This window comes from Staurois parvus, unplaced genomic scaffold (assembly GCF_062004578.1).
Source record: "Staurois parvus isolate SC_StPar_1 unplaced genomic scaffold, SC_StPar_1.0 ptg000562l, whole genome shotgun sequence".
Taxonomy (NCBI): Eukaryota; Metazoa; Chordata; class Amphibia; order Anura; family Ranidae; genus Staurois; species Staurois parvus.
Window position 1 is genome coordinate 10641165 of NW_028318358.1, and position 7124 is coordinate 10648288.

Below are 7124 nucleotides of genomic sequence, written 5' to 3' on the forward strand. Positions count from 1 at the left end.
TATTTCAATAAAAGTATATTCACGGAATACTATATAAACATAAATAATAAAAAATAAAAATGGGGAAATAATATGAGTACTTATAACAAATACTCTATATATATATCACCCATATAACATATCTAGAATCTACCATTCAAAAAATCATGAATGGAGAATATTGAAAATTACATATTAAAATAAATTGTGTATATGATACACACTAGACCCCCCTACATCTATTAACCCACATGTTAAAGTGGGCACGGATTATACCTCTAACCATACATCATGTATTAAATATAAATGAGAATAACCATATGTATATATATCTGCGTGGCAAACGAGAGACAAAACCAACTGATGGTATCCCTCCCTGTTCATCACGCAAATACATACACTATATAAATATTAAACCAGAAACCCTATGTAATTGACGTGTAGAACATTACTACACACTACACATCACTAATGAAGCATGATAAATCGAATTCTTTATTTAATCCACCTGGTGCTAAACTCCCTAACTCATAGATCCAGAAAGACTCTTTTTTACTAATTTCTCGCACCAAGTTGTCTCCCCTCCAATGTGGATTGTGTTTGGTAATACCCCAAAATTCTACTTTCTCCGGATTTTGGTTATGGTGCATTTTAAAGTGCACTGATAAGTGATGATATTTATAACCTATACTAATATTGTGTATGTGTTCTTTAACACGTTGTTTGAGGCATCTTTTTGTGCGTCCTATGTATAAATAATTACATGGACATTTCAGGGCGTATACTACACCCTTACTCTCACATGTAATGAATTGATCGATATTATATTGTTTCCCATTTTTGGGGTTAGTAAATGATTGTCTACGTTTAGGATTTCCATGCGTTCTTTTACAACTATAGCATCGACCGCATCTATAAAACCCTATCTCATTAAAGAAACTTAGGGTACTATTTGATTTCCGGGGGGGTTCCAATACGTTTTTAACTACTCGGTCTCGGACATTGGATGCCCTTTTATAAATGAATCGGGGCTTATCTTTAATAATAGGTTTAAGGATCTTATCTAATTTCAGTATATTCCAATGCTTGGATATAATGTTCTGTATATCTCTATGTTGTTTATTATAAGGTAATATTATCGAAATATTCTGTTCATCTACTTTTTGTTGTACTTTCTTTTCTAGTAATGTAGATCTATCTATAACTTCTATTCTCATACTTTCTTCTACTATAGTTTCTCTTTTATACCCTTTATCCACAAACCTTTGGGTCAATAATTTGCTCTGTTCTCTATAATCATCTACATTGGTACAATTGCGTCGCAATCTCAGGAACTGTCCTCTAGGGACATTCTTAATCCATGGCCTGTGATGACAACTACTTACAGGAATATATGAGTTACGATCTGTTTTCTTGAAATAATTAGTTGTTATTAGACCTTCCCCTGTATTCTTAAGATTAAGATCTAGAAAATTAATCTCTTTCTTGTCAATAATCCAACTTAATGTAATATTTTTAGTATTCTGATTCAAATCCTGATAATACTCAATCAATGATGGAACATCCCCTCTCCATAATAGTACAATATCGTCGACGAATCGACCATATTGAACTATATTACTATTAATATCATTGAATATGACTTCATCCTCCCATTTTGCCATGTATAGGTTGGCGATACTAGGTGCAAAACGGGCGCCCATCGCTACACCCCTTATTTGTAGATAATACTCTCCTTTATACCAGAAATAATTATGTTCTAGCGAGAATTTTATACATTTAATCAAAAATTTAATTTGTTTTTTACAAAGGGAAGAGTATTTATTTAAAGCCCATGATGCCGCGTCTAGCGCTCCTGTATGATCTATGATGGTGTATAACGAGGAGACGTCCGCTGTACTAAGGATCAAATCACTATCTACCTCAATCGTTTGTATAGTATTGATAACATGTGTGGTATCTTTAATATATGCTTTGGTTTTTTCTACCAAGGGTTGGAGGAATTGGTCTATATACTGACCCATCCTGGCTGTTAATCCATCTATTGCATTAACTATTGGTCTCATGGGTGGATCCTTTATGTCCTTATGTATTTTTGGTATAGAGTAGATAATTGGTATTTTACTCACCGATGGCACCAAATATTTTGCCTCTTTCTCATCTAACATATCTTTCCTCTTTCCATATTCTATTATTTTATTTAACTCCTTTTTATATAACTTTGTGGGATTACCAGACAATTTACAATATGTTTCTGTGTCTTCTAGCATTTTACTCATAGATGTTTCATATGAATCTTTCGATAATATTACTATTCCTCCCCCCTTATCGGCCGGTCTTATCACTATATTGTCTCTATCTTTCAAAGACTTAATGCCTTTATTGATGTCAGATTCTCCTTTGAACGTTTTGATCTGTAATGTCTCTATATCTTCCATTACTAATTTTTTAAAACTATTAATGTATATATTATCTTGATTTTTGGGATTGAATGTAGATTTATTTTTCAACGTACTGTGTAATGTGTTACCAATATTCTGACTACTGGTTTTAATCGGATTTTGTATAAAATACTTTTTCAAATTTAATTTTCTCACAAATTTTTGTACGCTAATGTAAGTTTCAAACTTATTCAAACCTGCTACCTCAGGTTATACCACTTTTGGCAGCTTGGATTTGCGAACTTTGCAATTCCTTAAGGTCACCCAGTAATCAAACTCAAGACTATATAGTAGGTAACAGCATATATTATTTCTTGAGAAGTGTACACCGTATAAAATTAAGTATGTAGTCACATGTTCAACTCACTGACAATGTGTGCCAATAATAAGAAATTAAGTTTTACACGTGGTTATTTTAGCATGAGTATAGAGCTAAGATGTCTTGGCATACCAATGATGGGTGGGCTAGGCTTAGGCTCTATCTTTCTCTGCATGTTGGAACAGCATGAAACAGTTGAAACTGAGTTAATGAACTATATACAGTTCTCAGTATGGATCCTTTGCCTGCTTCAGTTGGGGAACTTGTGCCGTTGGCACTCTTGGTGAAAGCTGGCCACCCCTGCACACAGTGTGGTGGTAGTGAGCTATACACTGTAGATCGAGCTGGAGGGCAAAGGACAAAACAGATGTAGAGCTAGCATGGACACTGCAGACTAGCTAGGCAGGAGGAAGGATAATATACCTGGTTACATAATGAATAGACTACAAGTGTGGTGATGGCACCATTTGCTGCTGGCATGTCTTGCACAGACAGATGGAACTTACAATATTTTGATTCAGCAAACCCCATGAATTGATGATGTGGCTATGTGGGAGGGTCAGTGCACATACACATTTGATTAAAAAATAGCAGTGTTCCCCAAGAAGATTAATCATGCCAATCTGGTAAAAGGGGGGGGGGGGTGGCTGCGACCATGTTTCAAAATGCGAAACGTGGTCCAAAAAAGTGGAATATGCTTGTAACCCTTTCCTGCCACCAATTTATGTAAAAAAGAACAGTACAACCTCCTGTGCGATGCTATAAAATGTAGTCTGTTAGGACAACTCAATATATTCAGGCTGCCTCCGTCCAATCATTCCAGATACAAAGTACTTTGGGAATAATGCAAGTCAGACACCGAGGTGTGAAATGCAAAACTCGGGAGATCTTTATTATTGCTTGAGCTTAAATATAGAGATAACGCTGAATATTTTGGCCAGTTTCCATAAAGCACCAATCAGGAGACATTACAGAAATTACAATAAATCACTATATGTTGCATCATAAAATATAGCAAACAAGTTAATAACGTCTACAGTTTCTTTCAAGGCCGAGGACACTTCCATGGATAACAGCATTCCATTCCCTGAGAACATTCTATTTACGGAATAAAAATTGGTTAGTAAACACAAAACAAAAAGTTAGTTAACTGTTTCCCGACTGCCCTATAGCAGAAGTACTGCTATAGGGTGGCAGGGATGTGCAAAATCATGTATATATACGTGATTTTGTTTTTACAGCTATGGGGCGTGCATGCTCCCTATCAGTGCTGCTATTGGCTCCTCAGCATGTCAATCACTGGGTCCCGGCTGCCGATTCTTGTCCGGGACTCAGTGATCGGCGGCGGAGCTGACAGGGGAGAGGTCTGTATGTAAACAACAGAGGTCTCTCCCCTGTCAGCACGAACAGGCTGCTTTGTATTGCTCTTTCTAGTAAATCAAACACAGCACACTATGTAAAACACAACACACTGTTAACCCTTTGATCGCCCCAGATGTTAACCCCTTCCTGCCCAGTGTCATTAGTACAGTGTCAGTGCTTTTTATTAGCACTGATCACGCGTCAGGGTATTAGCTTGCCGCACCGATGTCCCTGCCAACTGCTATGAACCACGTGCCATATCAGCCATTTTTGAAGGTCTCCCTGGAATTCCATGCATGATGGCCCATACTTTTATATTGGATATACATATGCTGTTATCCATCTACTTGCTATTGTCTGCCACCCACCTATGTTTACTTATGGCTACTGATCTCATTTGATTTCATCAATACAGTATGCTACTTTAATCTGTTTACCATCATTGGCACAATAAATTGCTACACTATATTAGCTTTTTTGTCTTGGTGGCTTTACTTTGAGCTACTGGAAGGTGGTGGTTTTGCTGAGTCCATCGTGTATCGAGTACTAACTGCAGTAAGCTGTTTCCGTCCATTGAGAGGGTCCACTGAGAGGTCTGGAGGTCTTCCCCAGGTTGTAACCAGTACCATTGGAGTGCCTTCACCTACCGGGTCCCAGATGACTGCCAGTACCCTTATATTACATGCGTAATATTAACATACGTCTGGTGAGTGCAAGCACACCTTTTTTTCTTCATATCACTGAAGTCACAAGCACAATTGTCCAAAAAAATCGGCACATCTTGATCAAATTTTTTAAGGACTTTTATACGTATTGATTGTGTTTGTTGTTCGATATGTCACTATGAGATAATTTCATTTAATATTGTCTTTATCATAGACATCACTTATATGTTCACTCATCAACGCATCAGATTGCATATTATATATCACTATTAATATATATTAAGAGCGCTGCATCTTTTATATTATAGCACTGATCATTGCATTAGTGTCACTGGGGATGTCAGTGGCAGTTAGTCAGTTTCCTTCCCAGTGTCAGAATGCCCACCACAGTCCCGCAATAAGCTGCTGATCACCACCATTACTAGTAATAAATACAGTGCATAAAAAAATAAAAATTCCAGTATATATACCCTCATTTGTAGATGCCATAACTTTCATGTAAACCAATGAATTTACACGTATTGGGATTTTTTTTAGCAAAGACATGTAACAGAAACATGTTTGGCCTAAATTTTATGAAGAAATTTTATTTTTAAACTTTTTTTACTGGATATGTTTTATAGCAAAAAGTAAACAATATTGTTTTTTTTTTTCAAAATTGTCGGTCTTTTTTTGTTTATAGTGCAAAAAATAAAAACCACACAGGCGATCAAATATCACTGAAAAAAGCTCTATTTGTGGGGAAAAAAAGGACATAAACTTAATTTATGTACAACACTACATGACTGCTCAATTGTCAGTTAAAATAATGCAGCGCTGTATCACAAAAAATGGCCTGGTCAGGAAGGGGGGTAAATACTCTGGAGGGCAAGTGGTTAACTATTACCCCTTTCAGCAGTCAGTCAGTCTGGCCAGTTGGTATGGTGACAGAGGTCTTGCTGCCCTCCCAGGACTGCGAGTGTCCTCACCCAACTAAAAATAACAATAAAGAAAGGCAAGCGCACTGATCTAGTGCATTACCAAAAACACCATTTATTTAAAAGACATATAAAATATACGGTAGGTTATCTATTCACAAACGCATATGAAAAACAGGCATATATACAATCATTACCTGGAAGTGTTAAGATTCTTCTTCCTATGCTGAGCTATGTCCACAGTTTTTGTACATCTGTTTCCTTTACACACCTGTACTTTGTATTAATAAAAATGTTAAATAAAAATCGTTATTTATAAAAAAAAAAAAAAGAAAAAAAAAAAGAAAAACAGGCATGTAATGGAATGCAGATGAAACCGCCTCAAGGTCCACGGTGTCAAGCCAAAGGCATGGGAAGTCTTCGTGATGTTCACAGGCTTACGTGTTTTGAAGGATGGACCCTCTTCCTCAGAGCCATTGTTTATTGTTATTACCAATTTATGTACCCTTAATTTGTCAGTTGCAGCAGGGGATTTTACACACTCATGTGCATGTAAATATGACAAGCCAACTGTCAGCCACCCCATCACTTCCACAGACCCCTGGTATTGCGCTCCCCCCACCATGTCTCCTAAGCTTAGCTATCTCATTTACAGGCCCAGAACCCCCATAACGGGTGTCATCCAGCAAAGGGGAGAAAAAAAAAGGGTAAATAATTAAAGGTTCACCCTTTAAACCCCCCTCCAAAAAAATGTAGAGCATTACCTGCCCCCAATGAAAACACACATAGAAATTGAAATATATGTGCCAGGGGTGCCTACATACCAAACCAAGAATTGTGGTACTTATTACTGCGCACACCAAAGTGAGAGCAATAATTCTAGGGCCATTATTCACGGTTAAAAAGATTTTAAAGGAAATTACAAGAAAATAACAAACATGTTATACTTACCCGCTCTGTGCAATGGTTTTTCACAGAGCAGCCCCGATCCTCCTCTTCTCGGGTCCCCCACTGGAGCTCCTGGCCCCTACCTCCTGCCAAGCCGCTACTCTGTTTCACCGACACGGCTCAGCCCTGCCCCTGTTCCCTCCTTATTGGCTCACTGGCTGTGATCGACAGTAGCAGGAGCCAATGGCTCCAGCTGCTGTCTCAGCCAATGATGAGGGAGAGTCCTGGCAGAGATGCTGTTCTCATACACATTGCTGGATCAAGAGGGGGCTCAGGTAAGTATTGGGGGGGGGGGGGCTGCTGCACACAGAAGGTTTTTTACCTTCATGCATAGAACCACTTTAATTTAAAATAAAAAAAAAAAATAAACTGACAATCTATAAGAGCTTTTAGATTATTGCCTAGAGAGAATTTTGCCACTGAATTTGTCGCCATTTCACACAAGCACACAAAATTTTAAAGCTTGACACATTGAATATTTATTTACTCAGCA